We start from the raw sequence: 27,196 nt of genomic DNA, 5'->3' as shown, positions 1-27,196 counted from the left end.
CTGGGCCATGGGGTGCAGACTCGGCGCTCTTCCTGGAGGCTTGGCCAGACCCACATCAAGATGTTGGGATAAACGGTTGTCTTTAAAACTCCCTCTGCATGCAATAGGATAGCGCTACAACCAGGCTGATCCTGCAAGAGATCATAAAGTAGTATACCACAAACATTCATAAAAAACAACTGTTTATATATATATATATATATATATATACACACACACCCACAAAAACGTCTCCGGTAAGTAAAAACCTTAACCATCATTTAATGGCCTATCAAAGGACTACAACATTTTTTGTGAAATCAGAGATCTTTCTTACTGTGCATGCATTTATTTTTTCCATATTTAGCTTTGCGTTCCCCCATGTCCACACCAAGGCCCAGTATTGACAGCTAGAAACTTTGTATTATGAAATAAGACATCCAAGGGATGCATATAATTCTCCCAGTCTCTGCGTGAAGTAATGTAAACAAAAAATAAGTATACGCAAATTACACACCTCTCCAAGTATGATGAGAATGTCATTTTTCTCCCTGAACAGGATCGGCAACAGCAGGATTGCAGCTCTGAAATCAATCCCTGAAAAATAAGTAAAAAAATAAAAGAAAGTGTATTAGGTGAATGTACAGTGTATTTTGGTTGGTTAGGCCTTATCTTGTCTGAAGACAAATAGAAAAGAAATTAACCTTAAATGGCTCCACAACACTAGGGGTGACCACGGCTGATCAGTGAGTCACTTACCAGGGACATCTTCTGTGAGGGCAGCCTCTCTTTCCTCCAAAGCCAGATCTGCAAGGGGAGATTTCCTTTGAGTCAGTCTAAGCACTGTGGGTACTAGGATCTTAAAGCCATCTTAAAATCTTCGGCAGATATTCATTCTGCAACACAGCACAAACAACAAACAGGAAACATGTCACAACATGATCATAGGATTTTAAAATTAAATTTCAAAGAGAGCCTTTAGTAATTTAATATGAACTCCAACACAAATATAGGGAAATAAAACATGTAGACAAACCCTGCATGGACTCTTACAATAAAACAATAGTCTTAAAATGTATGGCAAATTAACCATACTGTTACAGTAAAAGTCCTGCAGTGTAAATGTTACTTAAGCAAAAGTCTGTAAGTATTATCAGGATAATGTAGTTAAACATTAAAACATGTTAGAAAGTGTAAAGGATCCAACCAGTTGTGTGTTTAATGGACTAATCATCTCAGTTTACTTTAGAATCAAACATCAGATTTTATAAACTACATGTGTTCTGTGAGCAGTAATCTTAATGTGTAAAGTAACTAGTAACTAAAGCTGTAACAGATGAATGTAGTGGAGTAAAGTAACTAGTAACTAAAGCTGTAACAGATGAATGTAGTGGAGTAACTAAAGTAACTAGTAACTAAAGCTGTAACAGATGAATGTAGTGGAGTAACTAAAGTAACTAGTAACTAAAGCTGTAACAGATAAATGTAGTGGAGTAAAAAGTAGAAAGTGGAATGAAAAGAAAAAACTCAAGTAAAGTACAAGTACCTCAACATTTAGACTGAAGTTCAGTACTGGAGTAAATGTACTTAGTTACATTCTACCCCTGCGTTCGGACTACAAAGACTGTGCAAGATTATGCATTACAGTGTGTACACCCTAATGCATAATGTTACACTACATAAACTACCGGAGCCAGGTGAATTCAGATCCAGATAAAAACTTCTTCAGTAGTAACCTTTACATTTTATATTATTTATATGTCTATGAGATTATAGAGTTATTTTCCATGGTTCTACTTGGGCCTAATGTTATAACAATCACATAACATTACTGTTACCGGTACCTTTATTCCACTGTAGCCTTCTCTGAATGTACCGGGACAGGCTCAACGGTTAGTGTCACGGTTTCTTTCCACTGCTGTACAAATCGGTTGAATTTGGCTTGCTTCTTAAACGATCCTTCAAAGAGGTATGAAACCATCCTCTCAGTCAATCCATAGTCCACTGCTTCTCCGTCAACTTCATTATCTAACGTACAATACAGAAAAGAAAAACAGCAATGTTAACCACCACTGTGGTAACAGCATAATGTAACGTTACACATTTAAAAGGCACATTATGCAATCACGCTTCTCTATCATCCTCCGTTTGGTCCGGACCTAATATCCATATGAAAACACAAAGTAGGGTGCCCAGATAGCTCAGTTGGTAAAGCGGGCGCCCATATATATATAGAGGTTTACTCCTCGACGCAGCGGCCGTGGGTTTGACTCCGACGTGCGGCCCTTTGCTGCATGTCATTCCCTTTCATGTCTTCAGCTGTCCTGTCTATTAAAGGCCTAAAATGCCCAAAAAATAATCTTTAAAAAAAAAAAAAAAAAGTATTTAGGCGTACCTCATTAGAGATGCTGGAAAAGTGTCTCTCTCTCTCTCTCTCTCTCTCTCTCTCTCTCACACACACACACACACACACACACTATATTAATATAACGTAACGTTAGGCCTATCTTACTTTTTTTATTAATGATAATAATCGGGTTATTTTGAAAACAGCAGCTAGCTAGCTAACGTTAAATGTTAAGCTTAGCTAGCTACTCGAAAGGGAGGTTAACCGTTGGTCGGTTCTGTCAGTTAACGTTAACGTGACTAGTGTTGTAACTTGACGTTAGTCTTTGTAGGTTAATTAACGTTAACATTACATGGTTTTACGAAAATGTTCTAAGACAGTTTGACGACAAAATAAAGAATAAATCATCATTTCAAACCCTCACTGGCTACCGATAGTCACATTCCGCCCAAATGGCTTTGCTTTACCATTAACATATATATCAGAACAAAAGACTTTTAGGCGGCAAAGACGCTTTTTATCGTTCTCCTCTGACGCAGTCCAGCTAACGTTTTATAGCTAGCGTTAACGTAAGTCAGAAGAAAAGACTTTTTGGCGGCAAAAACGCTTTTTTCTCCTCTGACGCAGTAGTTTTATAGCTAACGTTAATGTTAGCTAGCTAGCTCGATGGTCAACTGTAGCTAAGTACCGTTAGCTAGCTAAGTACCATGTCGTAACATGTAGAATGGCAATATGGGACATAATACTGCTAATGTTTTAACTAACTAACCTGTTAATGTTAATAATGGCAATCATCAATGTCGAGTGTAGCTAGCTAATGTTGACAGAGTATGAACTTGGCTAGTGCTAACGGTAAAGTTAACTTCCAACTTTGAATATTAACACCACAAACAGATTAAAAATGCACATAATTTACCTTTGAATTTACTTCGCTCCTCTTCAGTGACCTTTATTCCAAAACAAAGTAAGCCCGTGATTAAATCCTCCGTTGCTAAATGTCCAAGCGCCATCCCCCCGACTTTGATAGACACTGACGGAGACTGACAGTTGGATCACTGTCGATTCACTCATGTATCCTTCCGCGCTGAAGTATTTATGCTTCCGCCGAGTCGAGCTCTCGTTAGCATGTAGCTAGATCCTTTCAATAGAACACAACTTAAAGCGTTAACAATTATTTGTCTGTTTCATTCTAATATAAATAGGGTAAAGGGTTTGAAAATTAAATTCTTCAATAGGCTACTGTTTGTGAATATAAATATAAATTATTACATAGGCCTACTCCTCATTAACATGATTAAAAATGATTCAAAGGGACACTTCACCAAAAAAACATTCTGATTTATTTTGCCATTGTCTACTATGTGAAGACATATGGCTACTCAAAGATAATTTACACAAGTTCAGATTATTATAGAAAATAGCACACTAACACATTAAAAGTTGCTGGGCAGAATTCAGATTCACTGTCCATCACATCAACAGTGTGTGTAGTAAAGATGTCCAGATGCTCATTAAACGATGCTTCCAAATGACACGTGAACAACTGAGGAACTTTTAATACATCGTTCCGACATAGTTAATACGTCGCTGCGATGTATAGATTGCGATCATAATAAGACGTCCAGACGCTCAATAAACGACGCTTTATTATGACCCGCGAACAACTGAGGAACTTTTAATACATCTCACCGACATAGTTAATACATCGCTGCGATGTATAGATTGCGATCATAATAAGACCTCCAGACGCTCAATAAACGACGCTTCATTATGACCCGCGAACAACTGAGGAACTTTTAATACATCTCACCGACATAGTTAATACGTCGCTGCGATGTATAGATTGCGATCATAATAAGACCTCCAGACGCTCAATAAACGATGCTTCATTATTCTTCTTTATGACCCGCGATCAATTGCAGATGAAGCGATCAATTGCATACGTCGTGCCGACGTATGTGTGCTTACTGGGTAGTAACGTGTGATGAACAGGAAAGTTAGCAAGCTAGCAAAATACAGATAAACTAGCAGCTCCACATCACAGGGTAAAACGGTTAACATTCAGTAGCTACTCATTGCAGACTGAAACAACTCAGGAATAGCTTAATCTGCTGCAACAATAGCTTAAAGCCCATGTTGCAGGTTAACCACCACTTTTGATTAATGGGTACATAAAGCACTCAACATATGTATATCATTGTTAAAAATGTCTCCAAATAGTGTTAAAGGCCAGTTTTCGCCGTTTTAGTTGTTTAGTGGGTTTTTTTACGCAATTCGGTGATGACGTCACGTTGGGAGACATGCCTCAGCCTAGTACTAGAACTATGGTGACTGACTGGGATGAGGAAGAGGTGTTTTTACTGTCAGTGAATAGTTCTCTTAATAGCACCGAGTGAAAGTCAGTGTTTTCTTTATATCTAGTGATGGTGATCATGTCGTTAGTTCAGATAAGTACTGGTAATCTAGCTAGCTAGATCTAGAAATAGAAGGCATCATGCTAGCTATGGGCTAACTTGCCAGTCCAACCTGTGAAATCCCCCGACGTTGTAAACACATTTTCGATTAGATATGTCACGTTTTGATGGTAGCCTACTAGCTCCAGTAACAACATATTTGCCTAGTGCTTATTTATTACTTGGATGGGGATGCTGTTCGGCTTTTCACAAGTTTAGACAGCTAGCTAATGCTACGCCGATGTTTTGCTGACGTTAGCGCAACAGCATTAGCCTAGACGGCTAGGTAAATATTACGACTGCCTTCGGAGTTTCCTATATCTGCGTCCACGTTGTCAACATAAGACCTGTGGCGTTAGTGCTCCTTTTGTACCATAATTATATTGAATGAAATGTTAAGCTTCGCTCCTACGAGATGGGTGGATATTTGTTACGTTACACACAAAGCTAACTGGCTATAGTTATCCTGTGTGTATGCTAGCGGAATTAGCTAACGTTGCGTAGCCAGCCAGCAGCTTCGGCAGTAGTTTCGGCGAGCTAACCACGACAGCTAATACATCCACAAGCGTCTCTATTTCAATCATCACTGCAGGTTGACTGCTTTTAGTAGCAGAGGTTGATTGTGGGCGACAATACTGTCGTGGTTAGCTCACCGAAACTATTGCCGAAGTTGCTGGCTGGTTACGCAGTGTTAGCTAATTCCGCTAGCATACATAGCTACAGGCTAACTATAGCCAGTTAGCTTTGTATGTAACAAAAACGCACCCATCTCGTTATATATTATATATATTTACTTAGCTAGCTAGCAGTCTAGGCTAACGCTGTTGCGCTAACGTTAGCAAACGTCGGCGTAGCTAGCTGTCTAAACTTGTGAAAAGCCGAACAGCATCCTCGTCCAAGCTGTGTTTCACTTTCCCTCCAATATTATTATACACATAATAAAGACACATGGACTCGGTCGAGACCAAAAGCCATATTTTGCAACACCAGTGGCACAGACCGAGACCACAACAGAGACGGGGCTTTCGTCTGTCGTCTCCCCAACGTGACGTAATGCAATGCATTGTGGGGGAAAGGAGAATCATTGCAAACCGCTGTAAAATAGTACTACTTTCTCGTATTTTATTTTGTTTTGTGATATCCATTGTATTTGATGTTGTTGGGTAACAGTTTAAATGTTTATTACCAACAAGCAAATTGCGCAAATTCATTAGAAAATAAACCCTGCAACATGGGCTTTAATAGAAAGAGTACAAACTTACATCGTCTCTGACTTCTGAACGGGCACCATAATGAAAAGAAACACGACGCGATCTCGGGATTTCTTACGTAAATTACGTAGTTAGCGTACGTAATTAACATAGCCGTAACTACACACACTGTAACCTACACAGTCTCCGTAGCGTGAGGAATTCACAACAGTAACGAGTAACGATGCAGCACATGAAAAATGTATCAGAGTAAAAGTATTTTATTCATCGAAAATATGTACTCAAGTAAAAGTGGAAGTAGGAGAAAAAAATAATACTCCAGTAGAGTACAGATAGAGCCTTTTAGTAGCCTAGTTAAGTAGAGTAGTGAAGTAGTTCTACTTCGTTATACAGCTCTGTTCTTGCTACAAGTTGAACCCAGAGTGTTGGGTTAAAGCAAAATGTTGCTTTATGCTTTTACTTTTCACTACATTTGGCTACTTTTAAATCCAAATCATCTGATCTGTGTCTTCTTTTGCTTGTCTGTAGTAGTGTAATATCTACTCACATTTACTACAGAGCTGACTTGCAAAGCTTATACAAAGTTCTAAGTGTTTAGAGACAGAGGCAGACGGCTGCAGGAGACCTGAGAAGGGAAAAAAGATGAAGATATAGACAGGGATTTTGTCAGGAAAAGTCTGCATTAAAGTGATATACTTTATGATGCTAAATGGAGTAGGGAGACTGTCAGTCTCCAGGCTGGCTGCTTGATGGAAATGACACTTGGGTTTTATTGTAGTCCTAAAAGAGAAGTTCTGTCTCCTAAATCATTCATCGTGGAAGCTGTTTTAAAACTTTGGGGATAGCTACCTGACTTTTGCTGTGGATTTATGTCTTTTGAGGGATTAAATGTGGCTCCAGGTGAGTGTGAGGACACACACAGGTACATGTGCGTGTCCTATCAGTTGATTTATGTTGTCAAATGGTCTGAAGAGTGATTTCCTGTTAGTCTGTCTGCAGTCTAAAAGAGAGGTATATTCATTCATGTGCTGGATTCTCTAGTTATGTACTTCAAGAGGGTTCTTGCTTTTCTTCAGTCCCTTTCAAAAATCAAATGCTTGTTTTTCATCACTAATAACTACTTCCAAGCCTGCACTGTTTTATCTTGTGTCTGCCTCTCTTTTTTTCTTACCTTCTTCAGGTTTATTTTTCAAAGAAGGATTTCTTTAGGTTTGGATTTCCTCAGTAGTCTTCAAATCCACTTCAACCTTACTTTGAAGGAGAATTCACGCAAAATAGTAAAAAAACAGTTCTTGTTATCAAAAGCCTCACATAGAGAATTGTACTTATGCTTTTAATGTTTTTCTTTTCCTCAGACTTTTCCGTTGTATTAAGTCAGGTCATCTTTCATTTTCCTTCACTTCCTTTAACTCTGAAGATTGACTTTGCCAAGCTCTCATTGGAAGCACTGTAAAGAGGATAGGGAGCTCTATGGGAGCTATAGATGGGTTCAAGTAAGTACATATATTTTTACACTGTGTATTTTAATTGAATTGTTGAGATATAACTTTCAGCTGTTAAATGGTAAGACACTGCTTTGACATATTATTTTTTTCTTCTTTAAAAACAGATATAGTCGCTGATTTGTTTTAGCCAGACTGAAACATCTCAACAACTATTTGTTGGATTGCCATGTAATGTGGTACAGACATCCATGTTTCCCAGAGAATGAATCCTAACTTTGGTGATCCCCAGACTTTCCCTATAGTGCCATCATCAGATCAACATAATTTGGTTTATAATCAAATACATCCAACACTAATGACATTCTGTGCTAATTAGCAAATGTTAGCATGCTAACACACTAAACCAAAATGGTGAACATATACCTGCTTAACATCAGCACGTAAGCATTGCAATGCTTGTCAGCATGTTAACATGCTCACAAAGTTCATTTGGAGTTCACCACCGTGGACATGCATATCACATTAGCAATGAGATGATGATGATTCATGTTTCATTCATTTCATTTCAGAGTTCATAGATGAAAAAAATGATAATAATTAGTGGATCAGTGTGCCAGCTGTCCATTGCAACATAACATTAGTGTGTGAAAGCATATGAACAAATGTGATTAACTAAGAATTAACTTGGGATATGAAAATTATTTATTAAATCCATAAATATTGTAATGGTTGGTGTATTCGTAGATGATGAAGGTAATTACACATGATAACATGTACTGTTGAGCAGGTAGACTTACTTTGGAAATTAATCCTGTTGTATCTTTTTTCTGGACAGATGGAAATGTTTCAGAATGTCAGACCTATCAACCACTGTTAGATATTTATAACTTCATGTATTTTCCCCCGTTTTTGTATTTAAAAACTTTAGAGTTGATCTGAATTGCCCTGCTAATGAAAATCCCAGCCGTCTTTTTTGCAGGTTGAAAAAAGTGTTAAAAATTATTTGAAGTTACTCTTTGACCCAGGCATGTAACCAAAGTGACTTGTAATGAGTGATGGATAAATAATAAGTATTAAAACATATGCAAATATGTAGATTATAACATTAGTTACTTTCTTTTCTCCATTGTAATAAAAAGAGAATGTATATCAGCCATCAAAGGTCAGGAACACAGCACCATTGGAGGATGTAGGGATTCAATAAGTGCATCTGATTTCTTTTGTTTCATATCTCTTCCATTCCTCATGCTTACTTTATGCAACCCCGATATGCATAAATTCAAACCATGAACCCTCACGTTGATATCAGTGACATTTGTAGTGTGATGCATCATGCCCAGGCGATTGGAAACTACATTGTTAAAGGGATGGCACTTGCTGTAATAAATTATAGCACTTACAAATTCAATTTAAAAAGCAATTATTTTCTTGTCTAAATAGGCTCTTGCATGTGTGCATCTAGCAATGGGAAACCATATGTTGAGCAGCTCAATGTTAAGGGAATATATTCTATATGTTAGATCTGATTTGACTTTTCATTTTCACATCTGTCGTGGTCCTTGGAAGCAAATGAGTAACATATGAATAACATAAAATAGATGCGTAGATATACAAAGTGAAATATAACATTCAGTGGAAGGATACACTATGAAATATAACATTCAGTGGAAGGATACACTAGGAAATATAACATTCAGTGGAAGGATACACTATGAAATATAACATCCAGTGGAAGGATACACTAGGAAATATAACATTCAGTGGAAGGATACACCCCATTATGCAAGAATAATCATGCTCTTAAGAACAATCTGTTCCAAGATCACTGACAGGGGATGCAGCTGCAGATTAAATCAAGAGTTCAATAATGGGGAATTATCTGAACCAACAGCTTTTTTAGACTCTAAAAAGTGCAATACACGTGACAAAAGCAGCTACACCTGAGAAGTTCAAATGATCTGTGATGACTCATGGTAGCTGTAAGAACTAAATGTACATGCATGCTTGTCTGTTTGAGTTTGTGTGTGTGCTTGGCTACTATTCAGTTATTATATTTTAAATAGGAATGGGTCCTCTGTCAATCCAGATTGTGTGGTTTCAGTGCACATATTTACTGTAGATATGAGGCTTGAATCATTCCCAGTGATGTGTATATATAGTATACTGTGTGTATATATATATATATATATATAAGGGCTGTGAAACGATTAATTTTTTTTAATCACGATTAATCGCTGAAGTTCTATAGTTAATCGCGATTAATCGCATATTTTATCACATGATTAAAATTCTATTATTTTGCATTTCAGAACAGTTTTTAAGTACATATTAACAATCAAAAGCAATTTTTACCAGTGTATCTTGATTGGGAATCAAATGAATGCAAAGAAAGTTACTTTATGAACTTGATTTTAAGATTTGTAATTATTTATTTACTGTAAACAAAAGAAAAATGTGTGAATCTGTCATTGCACAATTCCTCCAAGTACCTAACTAAAAAACTAAAAATCCCTATCCTTACCAGAGTTAATATAGTGTTTAGTAACTCCTAAATAATGTTGATTACTCACTGACGTCCAGTGATCACCGGTTAATGAGCAGCTCATTTCTGCACAAGTCCGTGTTAACACAGCCCATCTCCACTCTTACCCGGCGACAGAGAAACAGGCTGGATAGTCTGGTACACTGTTGTTTCCACAACAACAAAAATACAGCAGTCTCTGGACTCACGTTGGTAGTTTCGTTGAAGTTGGATGTAGTCCAGTTTTTGTCTAATGAGCGGACACTTGCAAGCAGGATTGATGGAACAGGTGGCCGGCTAGCGTTAGCTTTCCACCTAGCTAGGTTATACTCCAGCCCCCGTTCGCGTTTCACCGCTGAGGATGTCCCCCCGAACATTCATCTCTCCCCCGCCCCCCGAGGACCGGTGGTCTAGCATCACGTTAACTGTACTACTATGCTTAGCTCCGTAGGTGGTAGCTCAAGCTTGACGTGCTTCGGTGATATTTTAATTCGGCTTTACACAATGTGCATATGGCTTTCGACTTGTCTACGAGCCGTCCGGGAGTTTTGGAAAATAAAAAGCGCCATTCAGGATTTCATTGCTGCTGTCTTTCTCCATCATGCCTGCAGCCTGCAGCAGGAGGATGTGTTACGAGGAAGTGGCAGCTTGATGATAAGTAATGGTGCTGCAAAGGGTCAAAATAGTAGCCTGTTAGGCATGACGCAAAGCCGAGTGAAGTGTAAAATAAATTAATAAATGCCGGCATGCGATTAATGCGATTAAAAAAAATGAATCGCATCGCGTCGGCCCTTAATCGCATCGCGATTAACGCGTTAACGCTGACAGCCCTAATATATATATATAAACTTGTGTGGAGAAATGGCATCTACAATTTCATTTAAGTGTCTTTATATATTGTTTCTCTCTATCTATTTACTGTGTTCTGCGTGTGTATGCTTTTCTCGACTACGCTGTCCAATGCGTGTGTGTGTGTGTGTGTGTGTGTGTGTGTGTGTGTGTGTGTGTGTGTGTGTGTGTGTGTGCGTGCGTGCGTGCATGCATGCATTTGTGTGCGCGTGTGTGTGTGTGTGTGCGCACTCTGGCAAAGTAGTACTGTTAGCACAGCTGTCCAATCCAAAGAGACACAGGAGGTGGGACACAGGTGTCACATTCACAGCAAACCACATCCATAATTATTGGACTGTGTTTACCTCATTGCCAGAGAGTTGTGTGTCTGTCCGTCTGTCTGGCTGTTTGTTTTGTGTTTGTGTGTTATTGTGTGTGTACACATGTGCCAGTCTCTGTATGTTAATGGGATTAGCGAGCTGAATGTTGAATCAGTTTTATCAGATAAAGAAGAGCATGACAAAGAGCAATAAAAAAAAGACAGGGAAGTGACCAGATAATATGATAAGACACGTGAGACCAAAGAAAAGTAATCGCAGAAAGAATACTTGCCATAATGAGCAAGGACACTTGTGGCTACCGGAGAACAGTAATGGAAATATCATAATTACCTTGAAGTCAACATGATTATCGCCCCCTTGAGATCTGGAGGTCCCATCCCAATGGCATGATTATTACTAAAGGGGCTATTAGTGTCCCTTCCCAGTCATAGCTACCAATACCAGGGACATTTATTACTGCTGCTCCAGACTCTGACTTTACCTCCGTTCCGTAAGTAGGAACTAAGGTGTGTCATAGGATTGCAGCCCATGGGGCAGATTGTGTTCCATCTTGTTATCATTATTATAGACCGCTGTCATTGCGATGTTTATGAACATCTATCCCCGGAGGCCTTTGATGAGGTATTTGACATAGATAAAATGTCATGATCCAGCAATGTAATAGAAATCAGTTAGTGATCTGAAATGTTTTGTTAAATAGCCTACTTTATGTTATCATTAAATTAATGCTAGGTTTTGTCGATTTGTACCTCTTTTCATCGAGAAAAAGTTCAAAAGTAATCTTCACACATTTTAAATTGTGCAGAAGCTCATTAAATCAAACTCTACTGTTAAAAGATATTCAGCAGCACCTGGAGCAGTTAGAGGTGTCTTATTAGGTGAAGGTACAGTGGGTTTGGGCAAGTATTGTATGCCAATTATTGAGTCTCATTTCTTATTTCTGAATGGATTACTGAAAAAAAATGTGTTTTAGCAAACCATATAACATACAGTATATCCCAAATAAAACTGTACCTGCTCTCTCTTACACTCAGGTGTCAGTTAATTAGGTTCATCTAGCTCAAACTTATTTAGACTAAAACAACAGTCCTGCAATACATCCTTCCTACATCCTTCCTACTTGAAGGTTATTATGTTATTAAAACGGTGCCTGTCAGTTTGGAGGCTGCAGTTTGTGGTGCTGTTGAACTGTATTGCATCCTACAGAGAGGTGTTTCTGTTATTAGGCCTACCCTCATTGATGTTTCAACAAAAACTAAACATTATAATCTTTATGATTTATTGCAGGACTGTTGTATTAGACTGCATTGGTTTTAGCTACTGTATGTTTACCTAATAAACTGACAGCTGGGTGTATTTTTTTTCCATTTGGTGTGTTCACACCCACAAACTAAATTGTATTTTAAACTGTCATTTTGTCACAGAAATACTCAACTCACTCCACAATTTTTGAGCCCTTGTTTCACAGCCATTGTGAGTTACCAAAGAGTTACCTTGAATCCATTTTTACACATCCATTAAACCTGGAGTGCCCTTCCACCACCGGAACATTGAGTCTGGAAGATTTGCTTTGGCAGGTATTTGGTGACCTCATCAAGGCTGCGGATATTTTCCTCTTCGCTCGCAATCGGCAGTTATCTCTTTTCTCTCATCTCATTGTGGAATGTTCCAATGCTCAATTCACCTCCCCTGCAGGGAATTGAGTCCAGAGATTGACGAGACAGCTACGGAGGGACTGTGGCCGTGTAAAGGATAGATTGTGTGCAAGTGTTCCCAGTCAAGGTATGTGTGTGTGGGTTTGTGTGTAAATATTTCTGTGTGTGTGTGTGTGTTTGTGTGTGTGTGTGCGTGTGTGTGTGTGTGTGTGTGTGTGTGTGTGTGTTAGTTAGAGCGAGAGTGTGCACTGAAGGCCATGCCATAGGTTTTTCATATTATAAGCACTTTCCCCTAAAACCCTGCTGAGACAAATGGAAATTTAAACCAACCACTTCAGAAAACTGATTTTTATACCCAGTCGCCTGTTCTCACTCTCTCTGGCTGTAGCTAACAAGGCAATTGACAGGGTGATATGAGCACCATTTCCATTCTGGCATTTCCTAATGTTAAACACCAGAGTAATCAACAAGCTGCCTGCCTTCCTGTCCGTGTCCCTCGCTTCCTGCCTCCCCCTCTGCGCCGCCGCTTGCTTGCTCTCTCCGTCTCTGCTAGCGTTCATTTAACACATCTATATTGGATTTCCTAATGCCTACAGCCGACCAAGTGGCTTGTGCTGCTCACATCTGGACCGCTTTTGTTACAGACAAGCCCAATTTGTATATGTGAGTCCGTGCACCTGCCTGTGTAAGAGAAAGGAAATGTTACTGTGACAGTGTTTTTGTGTGTCCGTGGCATAGTGTGTCCCTGCTCTTGTATTACATGGACAAGTTCAATTTGTGTCAGAGGAATGAAATTGAAATCAGAGTGCATCACCTTCATATAGAACTTTTTGTTGTTGTTTTCTATGGGATTAACAATGCATGTAGGTTGGAGAGTCAGGGAGATGGAGAACGGAAGTAAATAATGAGCATGAAGAAGTGTGAGAGGGAGAAAGGTGTGTGTGTGTGTGTGTGTGTGTGTGTGGGGGGTTGGGTTGGGTAGTTATTCAGTACATGTCCCAAAGAAATATGCTACATTATGTTGTCACCACTAAAAACAGGGATGTAAATGTTGAAACAACGTAGGAAAGTTGGGTATATTCCCTCTGATTCCCTCACAAGGAAACCCTTTTCACTTTTCAGTGATGTATTTGTTGGTATTTATCATGATACAGTTTGTTTATCCTATCTAATTACTAGGAATCAGGATTCGAGGGTGTTTGTAATTCCAACTTACATTTTTTCTTCCCCGCCTGCCAAACTGTCAACCCGTCTGACGTTTGACGTCTGTGAAAATGAGGCATCAAGAATCCTCATAAATTCGCTAAGAGCAACTGAACTCCTCCATGGAAAATGTTCTCTCTTTTGATGGTTTGTAGATTAGACCAGTAGTATGTTATTAATGAGTAAGATTACACCCAGCCGCCACTAACCGGATTATGGTTTAATACAGCTCAATTTTCCTGTGCTTTCCAACTCTACTTCTCCTTGTCTCATCCCTCTCTCTCTTCATTTCCTTCCTCTTTTCTGTGATCTTTGGCCTCCCTCTGTTTACCCTGAGTGTCTGTTTTGGTGTTATTCGTCTGCTGTATCCGTTTGTGTGAGTTTGTGTGTTTTTCAATGCAGATATTCCAGAAACTACATGGGTCAGAGGCATATGCAAGCCTGAGGACACACATTTCAGCCCACATAAACATGTATGCAGAGTGAACAATGTGTCAACACTGAGTTAATGATGGATAATAAAAAATATGCTAATGGAGCAGCAGGAGGTAGAGAATGAGTGTTCCACCATAAGAAATAGAGAACAGTTGAAAGAACCCTATTTTGACAACTTAATTACTTCTAGCTTGGATATAACTTTGAGTTTTACCGATTAACCCCATTTAAAGAAAGGCAGTAAACCAAAGAAGGCACAAGAGTGTAGAAAGAAAGAGCAGATTGTTTAAGCAGCTTTTGTATTTGGGTGACAGGGAGAGGTGCTAGCTTCCACTATTTGAAATGATGATTGAAATGAAGAGAACAGACATGAATGGAGGGTGAAACAAAGACAGAATGATATTGACTGTGAAAAGAGTTTGAGGAAAAAAAGCTGACAGACTGGGGATGGAAACAGTACTTAAGTCTGTTTCTATAACATTCTGCTTTTTCACAAATTGGGGATGCCCTTTCTGTCTCTTCTTCCCTCACTCCCCATCCCCCTTTTTTCTTCTTGTAGTTATTTCTTCTCTCTCTTTTTTTTTTTTTTTTTTTTATAACTGTGGCTATACTCCTGCCTATGTCCCTCTTCTCTGAATCACCTATATTCCCTTTTCACCTCTCTCCACTGCAGTAGGGGGATCACAGTATTGGTTTAGGGAAACAATAGGCCTTAAATGGGGCTTAAGTGGCTAAAACCAAACTATATCAAACATTTTGCTGATGGGGGTGCCGCGGTAATCCTCCTATTTTATTCTTGTTTTTCTCTTGTCTTCTCCCCTCTTTCCCTTTTTTCTGCCCAGCATTTGTCAAGAGCCTTCCCTCTTGCATGCCTTTAATCAGGGCTTTGTTTTCAAAGTTGGGTCCACCAGCGGCACTCCTCTCATATTATGAGTGTTTAATTGGCTTTAAAATACTTGTAAGTATTCTGTTTGGTTGATGGATAATGAAGGAGGGTTAAATTTAAGCTGAGTGCAAAATAACCACCATAATGACTGTCTGTTAAAAGACATGCAAAGTGGTGAATCAGCCACTGTGTAGTAAAGAAGAAGCATTCTTGTTCATTGAGCCCTTAATTGTTAAATAATCTATGTGCTGTTAACAAAAAGATGTGTTTGAGTATGTGCTAAAGATTAATTGAGTTCAATCAACTAAGAATAAAGTGATTGAAAAACGGGAAGGAGATGAAGAGATATGTGTGGTGGAAGTCATATCTGGGTTGGTATGAAATGGCACTGAATAAATGGACATGTTGGTAGAAATGAGAGAGGATATTAGTCAACAGTGGCTGAACTGGTTTTCCTTCCAGAATCATTCTGGGTTGATATGGTTTGTAACTGCCTGGAAACTGATCTGGTATCGTTCAATCATCACCGATGTGTAGAGCCAAAATGGCCCCCTCAAAACAAGACAGATGGTTACTGAATAGGACCGTACAGAATTCACCACATGCATTGGAAAGAGAAAGAGAGAGTGGGACAAATTTTGAAAAAAGACAGCAGGAAAAAAAGATGAATGTGTTTGCAAACTCTACCTTTACATATTGAGTTTTTTCAGTTCTAGATTTTCATGGGTACCAAGTGTGTGGGGGGGGTTTGGAATTGGACAATATTTTGATGAAAAATAAAAAATGAAAGGTAAAGGTAGAAAAAAGACCCACCATCAAGTTAAATGTCCACATGCCAGAAATTAGAAAGACAATCAGAAGAAGGATTAAAAAAACAGTAGAGGCGGAAGAAGAGAAGAAAGATGACAAATGAGTAGTTCAGTTCAGAAGAGAGAAAGAACAGAGACAATGAATAGGCAAGCACACAGACGAGGAAGAAGAAAGCCAGGCCTCAAAATCCCTCCAGGCCACTGTGTGAAGGCTAAATGTGTACCTCGTACATGGAAGTATGAAACAACTCCCCCTTTCTCTCACACACTAAACACTGCTTCCCCTCTTTCTCTTCCCATCCCCTGTCTCTGTACTCGATTCTCCGGTCTCCTCCTGGGTAAGAGAATGTCATGTAGAGAGGACGCTTTAGCTGCTGCTCTGCATGTGCTATGATAACAAGGTGTCAGAATTCCCTTGGGGTAGATTTGCACTGCTAGAGATTTGACTGCTCACCGGATAACATCATCAGATAAGAAAGATACTGAGACGGAGGGGTGGAAAGAAAGGGAAGAAAGAGGGCCTCACAGACACACTCAAGCAAGAATACTAAATGACACAAGGAGACATAGACATGCATGCATACAGATCCACATATGCAGTGTAAGCATAACAAGATGGAGATGGAAATATACATACAATTATGTAAGCACACATATACAACTAGATGCTATGCAGCAAAGACAGCATTTAAAGTATCCCTAGAAAGGTTGTCCTTATAAAATGATTCCGTGCCAAGTTCCCCTCACTCTTGTAGTTTGATATTTGGAGGATGGCAGTAGTTCAGTCCGTAGGGATTAGGCTTGGGATCTGAAAGGGCGCTGGTTCATGTCCTGGAACGGACCAAGTACGTAGTGTGTACTGGTAGCTGGAGAGGTGCAAGTTCACTGTGTGTGTGTGTGTGTGTGTGTGTGTGTGTGTGTGTGTGTGTGTGTGTGTGTGTGTGTGTGTGTGTGTGTGTGTGTGTGTGTGTGTGTGTGTGTATTTTGGGCTGTGTGCAATATGTAACCACAGAATGTAAAATGTTTTCTGTAAAATAGAGAATCCCCCTCTCTTGTACTTTGATTGTCCGGCCAACATAGTCATGAGAGAAGAGAGGAGTAGATAAAAAAATGTTGATACACTAGAGGGAGCCTAAAGGGAATACCTGCAGATACTATTAAGGGCAGAAACAGTGTATAACCTCCTCTGCATGATAAAAAATATCAATTGGTATATACGCTTGAATAGAACAACGATCAAAACTATAAACTATAAAACAAAAAAGATGCAGAAACAAAGGGTATTTTTCAAACGGGGTCCAACCATAGATTGTATATAAAGAGAGTCAGATGGAGTCCACATAAAACACACCGGGGCTACATTCACTCCTGCTAACTTCATGGTGAACAATGAGGGGAAAACAGCATCACCAATCTATTTTAACCGAATATTGTCTGTCTAGCTCAGCTAAAAACACAAGACCTGCAGCATGTTACCGTGTCGTTCACCACCTAGCCTTTGTAACCTGTTCCGACAACGTGATCTTCACCTGTTCAACTGACTTTACCAGATAGTACACGGCTGCTGTCCATCTATATTGCAGATATAGTGGTATGGATTTTAAGAATGTTGGCATTGGACATAAAAAAAAGAATGAACATAATCCAAGGTTTTGCAGAATCGTCCAATAAAGATGTTCTGGTCTGTCGATAGAGTTGAATGATATACCAAATATCCAGATTTTCCCCAAGCTCTCCGTTGATGTGTTGAATGATGATTTTCAACATCATACTCACATCAACAGTGAAAATTGTGGATTTGAGAGTGCCACTGGATGCTGTAACAACAATCAGGCAGTGTACTGTTCCTTTAAATTAATGCTTATCATGATAGATGATATCCCCTCATCTTTTGTTTTCTTCCATTTGAATAAATATCTCTAGACGGTGTGGGGGACATAAAGAAAGCTCACCTGGGAACATCCCAACAGGCATTCAGACAGCTGTTCATTTACAGAGATAGATTACAACTTTATTTACAAACTATAATTAATACACACAACTTCATACACAGTGGAGAGGGACAACAATAAAACAATAAAACACTCCACATCCTGGCAGCTGGGGAACTCGTCCATACATTAGTTATGCATGTACCATAAAGGTTTATCTTTACTTTGAATGTGTATCAAAGTGGATGGCATCTCAGGGAAAGTTAGAAACATATGTTTAGTATAATTAAGAGAATAGGTATTTCATTTTCTTTCCTAGATAGGACAAAGAGAAATAGACTTTGCCTCGGGCTCTGACAGATTTGCTTAAGAGGAAGTGCTGTTGATGAAAATTGCCAAAAATGCATGAATATATAAAGCTAAGAGAGCAAGGTATAGATGGGTGAGAGGGGATTTCATAAGTACACAAGATAAGTGACGGAAAGTCTTGACAGAAGACAGAAAGCTTTCAGAAGGAGGCTTTGAAGTGTTGCATACACATATTTTGAGTAAACACATTATTATTATACACAATGGATACAGTGATTTAAAGGTATACATATATTTTAGATTTTTATCATACTTTGTACATTATAGCCTACATTTATTTCCTTTTATTTTGTCTAGTGTGGAGACACTGAATTACCTTGGCATATTCGTCAGGGATGCAGCAATCGCTAGCTGGGATTTGTTCTGCGCAACAAGCCCACACAGTTTGCTACAAAACTCGCCCAGAATACCTTGAAAAGTACTGTAAGAATGTATTTGCAGTTCAAACAGTAGTACATTTAGTCCTGTAAACTTGAAAACCATATTTAATGTTCAGGCACCCAGCTGCAACATATGGATAGTTACTTATTCTAAAACATAATAAGCATGGCAAAAGTGTAGATGGATAATTGTGGTCACTGCGTTACTAGTTCTAATTAATTTTGGTCATACAGGGTGTAAGAAGCAGTGTAGCCAATAGCTGCTGCTAAAAGGCAAGATTCTTTCTTTAGACTCAATATTTGTACTTCATCAAATGATATTTGGTCATGCACTTTGATGTCAGTCACTCACCACATATTATTGCCCCCAAACGTTTTAAGTTGGTACGCCTTAAAAACACTTCCTGTATCTACACGGTATGATATGAAAACACAGACATTGTCCAGTACACAAACACATTTACGTACAGGTGCTACCAACCAGTAAGGACTGGAGTCAACATCATTGGATCTGTAACAACTATTCCCCTCAGAAGTCAGGGGAGTATGATGAGAAGAAAGCAGCCAACTACAATAGCTGCACATAATACATAATGCTGGAGGGGAAGGTCAGTGTGTGCACCCCCCTTCCTCCACTGTATATTACTGATGGGGAAAATGTCAACTGTGCCATTCAATCATCTAGCCAGCAATCATTTAGTAATCATTCCTCTTCAACGCCTGGCAGAGTCACAAGGAACGGAGGAGGGAGAGCAACAAAAGCAGAGAAAAAGAGAAAGAGATAACATGTGAATAAAGCATGAAATGGAGAGATAAAGAGAGAAGACAAGAAGGCAGAGACAGAAGGGGAGTGAGCAACAGCCTGCCATTGGTAGCTGAAGCGTGTATGTCTTTGACAGCAGACAATAAGCCCAGATGGTAACTCTTCCTTTGTTAACTTTTATGGATATTTCACATTCAGCGTCAAGGCTGAGAAAATTACTATATAACCTGCAATAGATTGTTAGCCATCATTTACCTTATGGTAGCTGCCTGAACGTTTCTTGTGTCTTGTGAACGTGTCTCCTTTATTATTTTAAATACTCTCACGTTTATGTTCACAAAGGGTTCTTGAAAATCAATCAATAGGATTGTGTATGAAGGAGTCAAGTGAATTTCCTTGAAATTGCTCCCCATCTAGCATTATATACTGCATGTGTAGCCTGGGCAATGTATTGTATGATGGATGGCATTACGTGAACATCAGTGTAGGAACAATTACCCCGGGCACATTATTTACAGTTTGAGAAGTAAATGATTTGAACGAGTGAATTAGATGCGTATTTATTACATATTTAGCCAACATTGATTGTTTTAAACACTACCATATCATCGTCATATTTGCTGAAACTGACCCTATGTTCGAGTAGAACTACATGAAGCAGGTAATTAAAAAAAAAATCCGGCTCCTCTGACACCACCTACAGCCTGTAGTGCGATTTGCAAAAATCCACAGCTCCCTGTTCAGATGCACCAATCAGGGCCAGGGGAGGTGTCTAATTGCGTGTCAATCACTGCTCATGCACACACATTCATTCTCCCTTGTGGGGGGAGGGGCTTAGGAGACCGTTTTCGGCTTTAGCAGAAAGGGGGGAGGGACTGAGAAGTTGTCGATGTTCAAATTTTTCGATGTTCAAAAGTCCTGGATCTTCGCAATCCTACCTACAGCACCTTACATGCCTGCCCTCACTATTGTGAGACCAACATGACACAAGGCTATGACTTTGGATCGTGGAAAGATGCAGGCCATCGCTCTGCCACCCATCTGTAGTAGGGGCATAAAGGGGAAAGCCACCCTCTACAAGCCTCACTGCCCTGACACAGTCCAACAATCAGGCCAACAAAACAACCAACACTTGTCACTGTCTTTGAAAAGGAAGAATGGGACACATATAGGTAGATGTCCCTGCTAGGCCTCTACACATTAAACCTATAGGGGATCGTAGAAACACCACCATCTGGGAGAGACAAAGTATCATGGCCAGCAGCCACCGATCAATCATACTAACTGGCAAGGAGGTGGAAGATTGATGATCATACTAAGGCAATAGCTAAATGAGGACTTCTGTAGAAGTTATGCGAGTGCCATAACAGCATTATTAACATATTCCTCAGTTTGAGTTTCTAAAATAGATTTATTTTTCTTTTAAAACTTTTGTCCTCTGCATAATGAAGAAGATGAACTGCTGGTTCCGATTGGCCTATCATTCAGTATGCTCTACTGTAGGCTCATTTAGCTGGAGATACCCATTCCAGCTCATTTAGTAAAGATGATGCATAATAACTTCAGCAAAGAATATAACTCAGACAGTCTAGGGCAGAATTTAGAAGTATATAACGTATAGTTTGCATCACATTAGGCGGAAGCAGTCACAGAACTATATAGCCCCAACTGCAATTTAATCATTTTGAGAGTCAGGAGGGAAGATAAAGATTTAATTATAATTATATTTCCGCAGGAATCCGGTATCGGAAGGTCAGATTTAGATTGGCACTGGTGTTCCGGTTGATCTCCCTCATTTCAATGCAACTCTGTTCCAGAATAAAAGGAAAGAACATATCCAAATATCCCCAGTGTAACAGAGACACAATAAAAGTGTGTGTAGAGTTGTGATAACACACTGAGGAGAAAGTAAGACAGAAGGTTGTAGCCAAGAGACAATGCACTCCTGTGATGCAGCCAACATCTGGAAATTATCACATATAAACTTGTAGTTGTTGTTTTGTTTTGTTCTGTTTCTTTATATTGACAGAATTAATTACGTTTTTGAAAATAATTTTAAAATAATGTATTGTCCCCTCCTGCTTTTTCAGGCTTTGATGTGTTGAAATAGTAAAAAGCTGTATGAATGTGTATGCATGCATTTGCGAATACTATCTCAGTGTGCATACACTGTATGTATGCATTGGTTTCAAATGCAACTTGCCTTCTCTTGGTTACATTGTTTTTGTCCTTTTCCGCCCTTATAGTTCCATATCTATCTCATTTGCTTGGTGATAAGGATATATTTAACACATTCCTGAACTAAAAAAGTGCACTCGGTAGAGTCCACCAGGTGTGTCTGGGGGCATGTGGGTGGGGATCAGGGATTGCGGTATAGTCTTTAAGTTTCTTTAAGATGCATAGGATAGTGTAATGGTATTGTAACCGAGCGTCCTGGGTTCACCTAACTGTATAAACTTAAAGGGGTGGTTCAGAATTTTGGACATAGGACCTCATTTCCAAGTTAGCCAGTGTGTTATTTATCAGTGAAGACCGTTTTCAACACTTTTCATCCAGTCCTTCCAGTTGCAGAGTTTGCTGGTGCTAGGCTAGCGCAAGTCAACAGTATCTGCTAGCCTGCCACTAAAACAGTCTTACCCACTCCACAGTACACCAGAGGCAAATAAATTATAACGCCAGACTATCGATGTAGATGTCTGTGTTGATAAAATAATGTTAGAAACAAAACTACCCTTGCATCTCAATGATCACATTACATTTTGAGGGACTAGTTTCTCAGCAGCGGCAGAATTTTACTTTGCTCCGGTTAGTAGTACTGCGGCGAAAAGTAAACAGAGAAGCGCACTACAGTCGGGACACCTAGTAGTAGCCTAGTACATTGGTATTGAAGCATTGGATTGGAAATGAAGGACTAGGCAACATGGTGATTCAGTGTGCATTTAGAAATTGTAAAAATAAACCGATGGGCACCACAAAGTTTCCACAAATTTCCACTGGGAGATCCAGAAAGGAACCAACTGTGGCTTCTTGCTGCTGGCTTGGACATCAAGGTGGAGACTCTACTCAAGTGGCAAATGTGTAGTGATCATTTTAGACCAAACGACTTTGACAAACCCCGCAATCTAAAGGACCACAAGTGACTGACAAAAAATGCGGTTCCATCTGTCTTTCCAGATTCACCAACAGCGTACTGATGAACAGGTAATAACTTTTGGTAGGCTACTCTAGCTAATAAAGTTAGCCCATTTTATAACATTAGCCTGGCTGCTACTGATAGATTGAGACTGACAGCGTTAGTGGAGATAACATTATAGTTCAATGCATTGTGGAGAGTGATAACGTTAGCTAACGGTATAGCTACACTCTTGGTAGATACCTGGCTGGGCTAACCGCTAACTTTAGGTAATTGCTGACAGAAAAAGCATGTAAGCTCGGACAGTTTACATGCAAATTGCAGCGGCAGGTAAATAAACGTGTGATTGTCATGGAAACCGGCTTTCTCAGTAGCCTAGGTAATATCACTCCGCCGCTGCTGTAGCCTATGCTACCAACTACAGGGAACAAAGTATAACTATTGCAATGCAATGTAAGGGTAGTTTTATTTCTAACATTATTCTATCAACACAGGCATTTACATCAACAGTCTGGCGTTATAATTCATTTGTCTCGGGTGTACTGTGGAGTGGGTAAGACTGTTTTTAGTGGCAGGCTAGCAGATACTGTTGACTTGCGCTAGCCTAGCACCAGCGAACTGTGCAACTGGAAGGACTGGATAGTGTTGAAAATGGTCTCCACTGATAAATATCACACTGGCTAACTTGGAAATGAGGTCCTATGTCCAAAATTCTGAACCACCCCTTTAATACAGAAACAATAAACGGATGATATGTCTAAACGTCTCAATTTAAACATTTTTATTTATATAAAACATTCTGATGTAACACACAACATAAATAAATACCCTACCTACCTCCATCTCCCCTTACAAACAAAGAAGAGTTGGATCTCACTCAGTTGCCCCTTCTGGCTCCTGTAGAGTCAAGATGGTGGCGAAGATTACAAAAAAAACGTGGATTTCTGATTTAATCTTGTATCGTACCTAACTTGATTGAAATTGATCTGCAGATGCTCCAGTTCAAAATGAGACCAAACTTTTCTATGAATGTCAGTTTTTGAGCCATGACAAAAGCCAAAATGTGGCCTACCGGGTGAGGCTTGTTTTTAGCCTAACCGATTGACGGTGTTTCGGTTTAACAAATGACCGTGTTAACTGGTGACTCTCGGCCGAATGCGTCATAGTTGCTTGTAGCGATGGCAGCTGTTGAAAACAAGAACAGAACATGTAGGTGTGCTCTTAAAGGGGTGATAGAATGATTATATAGGGTATTTAGGGCCCGAGCAGTGAAACTGCAAGGACCCTATTGTTTTTGATCAGATTATTATTTTTCCGAATTCCTTGTCGCATTTTTGAGGGGGTTAGCATGCACGAAAACTCACAAAAATTTGCACACATGTCACAACTGGTGAAAATTGCAAAGATTAAAAAACAATTACACATATCCACCACTAGGTGGCGCTATTGCAGAAAAAAAGCGTTTGGCCCTATAACTCCCAAACCGTACATCTCACATTCAAAAACCATATATTTTCGTGTTCCCTGGATCCAGCTGAATCTCTTGATATAGGCCATGCCCATTTCCGCCTAGACTTTTATGCGTGAAAAATCGCGATTTATCGGAAACCTACTTTGTCGAACTCCTCCTAGACCGTGCGACCGATCTGCACGAAACTTGGCAGGTTGCATCTCGGACCTGACAAAAAGTTTTTTTATAGGATAAAAATTGCACATATTACGCACAAACAAATTTGTGTAGCTAAGTATGAAAACACCAACTTTGCCATATCTCGACCAAAATAATTGCTATCAACGCAAAACTTAAGATTCTTGTTTGCCATGACCCTCTGGAAGTGCCCCACACATTTTACGAAAATTGGCCACTAGGGGGCGCTACAAGTACATAAAGTTTATAGCTAATGAACGGCTCATCCAATTTTTACAAAATTTGATGGGTACCATCTAGGGCCACTCATGAGGCCACCCCTACAGTAAGGTACTGATTGGTCAAAGTGGGCGTGGCCTATGGGACCCTAATTGGTTTTAGCCCTTGGGCACATTTTTGATGGCCTCAATATATACGAAGACTCACAAAAATTGGCGCCCACATAAACACCTGGGAGCTTTGCGAGACTCTACAACAATTTGGCCCAAACCTGTAAGTGGGCTCCATAGCGCCCCCTAATGCCTGGAAGGCCTTAACTTGGACATAGTTGCTCCGATCTTCACCAGGTTTAATAACCATATTGCTCTAATCATTGCGGACATATTTCCCATTTACCTTCATTAGCTCCGCCCAACCGGAAGGCGGCCATTTTTAATTATGCATTTTTCATGTGTTTTCCATTCTTTCGAACTCCGCCGTGATTTCAATCTTCTTGAATCTTTGCAGTTAGTATCTGTTGACCCTCATGACAAAAAGTTATCCAGAGAATTTTGATAGTTGAAAAAATGCGCAAGTTACAGCAACTTCCTGTCTAAATCTTGGCAACAGTTATTCCGATTGCCCTGAAACTTGACAAGGTTGTTCGTCATGGCCATTAGATGGCGCTGTTTTTTTTTTGTTGTTTTTCTTTTTATTAATCAGCAAAATATTGATATATGGGAAACCTACTCTGTCTAACTACTCCTGGCGCGTGAGTCAGATTGGCACGAAAACTGGCATATAGACTCGGCGGACCCTCGTGACAAAAAGTTATCAAAAGAATTTTAATAGCTAAAACAATGCGCAAGTTACAGAGGACCAACTTCCTGTAGGTGGGTGTCGAAACAGGAACGGTTGTATCTTGCACACGGCTATTCCGATGGACACAAAACTTAATACAGTTGTTCCTCATGTGCCAATGAGGCTGTGTGCCAAATATGGCGTCAATCGGCCTTTAGATGGCGCTGTTTTCATTTTTTTAATTCATTTGCAAATTCGCTTTGAGCGAAACCTATTTTTTTTAAACTCCTCCTAGAGCGTGAGTCCCATCTGCACAAAAATGTACACGTAGACTCAGTGGACCCTCATGACAAAAAGTTCTCAAAAGAATTTTGATACAGAATAGGAAAATCAAATGTGGACTATTAAATATTAGATCTCTGTCATCGAAAGCATTATTGGTAAACGAATTGATATCAGATAACCACATTGATTTATTCTGCCTCACCGAAACCTGGCTGGGCCATGACGAATATGTTAGTTTAAACGAAGCCACTCCTCCCAGTCATAATAATACCCAAATTCCACGAGGCTCAGGCCGAGGAGGGGGAGTTGCAGCCATATTTGACTCGAGCCTGTTAATTAATCCTAAACCTAAACTAAATTATAACTCGTTTGAAAGCCTTGTTCTTAATCTTCAACACCCAACATGGAAAACAGTACAGCCAATTATATTCGTTGTTGTTTACCGAGCACCAGGTCCATATTCTGAGTTTTTATCTGAATTCTCAGAGTTTTTATCATGCGTAGTCCTTCAATCAGACAAAGTACTTATTGTAGGTGATTTTAATATCCATGTGGACATTGAGAGCAATAGCCTTAGTACTGCTTTCAATTCACTGCTAGATTCTATTGGTTTCAGTCAGAGGGTGCATAAGGCCACGCACTGTTTTAACCACACCCTCGACCTTGTGCTAGAATATGGCATCAAAATTGACGATTTAATAGTATTTCCGCAGAATCCTTTATTATCAGACCATTTTTTAATAACTTTCGAATTCCTACTACCAGACTATACGAAATTAAATAAAAGTTTCTACACTAGATGCTTATCTGACAGTGCTATAGCTAAATTTAAGGAAGCTATTCCAACAGCACTTAACTCAATGTCATGCCTTAATATAACAGAGGACTGTTATGTTAACTCTAGTCCCTCCCAACTTGATAACTTTGTAGACGCTGCTACGGCCTGCCTACGGACTACTTTAGACTCGGTTGCTCCTCTCAAAAAGAAGATGATGAAGGAAAGGAAACTAGCACCTTGGTATAACTCCCAAACTCGCAAATTAAAACAAATCTCACGAAAACTTGAAAGTAAATGGCGTTCCACCAAACTGGAAGAATCTCGTGTGGATTGGCAAGATAGTCTAAAAAATTATAGGAGGGCCCTCAGAAATGCCAGATCAGACTATTACTCAACACTAATAGAAGAAAATAAGAACAACCCAAGGTTTCTTTTCAGCACTGTAGCCAGGCTGACAGATAGTCACAGCTCTATTGAGCCATCTATTCCTATAGCTCTGAGCAGTGATGACTTCATGACCTTTTTTAATGATAAAATTATAACAATTAGAGAAAAAATTCATCACCTTCTGCCCACAGCTTCCAACGACTCACCATTGGGCGCAGGAGGGCTAGAGAGAACGATAAGACCTGATACTTATTTAGACGGCTTTTATCCTTTAGACCTCCAACAATTAATGTTAAGGGTCTCTTCAGCTAAGCCAACTACCTGTCTCTTAGACCCCATTCCAACGAAGCTACTTAAAGAAGCACTACCCGTGGTCAACACCACATTACTAGATACGATCAATATGTCCT

At 39.5% G+C, this 27,196-nt stretch overlaps 1 long non-coding RNA gene across 1 annotated transcript; it reads right to left on the bottom strand.

The window, feature by feature from the left end:
• Positions 1-88: 88 nt before the first annotated feature.
• On the bottom strand, positions 89-20,218 carry LOC116045555. Its single transcript, XR_004103956.1, has 5 exons — positions 20,209-20,218; positions 19,717-19,721; positions 739-875; positions 497-576; positions 89-131 (listed from the first exon to the last, which is right to left on the bottom strand). It is a non-coding gene; the product is annotated as an uncharacterized LOC116045555 (long non-coding RNA).
• Positions 20,219-27,196: the final 6,978 nt, after the last annotated feature.

Source organism: Sander lucioperca, chromosome 5 (assembly GCF_008315115.2).
Source record: "Sander lucioperca isolate FBNREF2018 chromosome 5, SLUC_FBN_1.2, whole genome shotgun sequence".
Lineage (NCBI taxonomy): Eukaryota > Metazoa > Chordata > Actinopteri > Perciformes > Percidae > Sander > Sander lucioperca.
The sequence above is the reverse complement of the archived record's forward strand: the minus strand, read 5'-3'. Positions and strand labels throughout refer to the sequence as shown.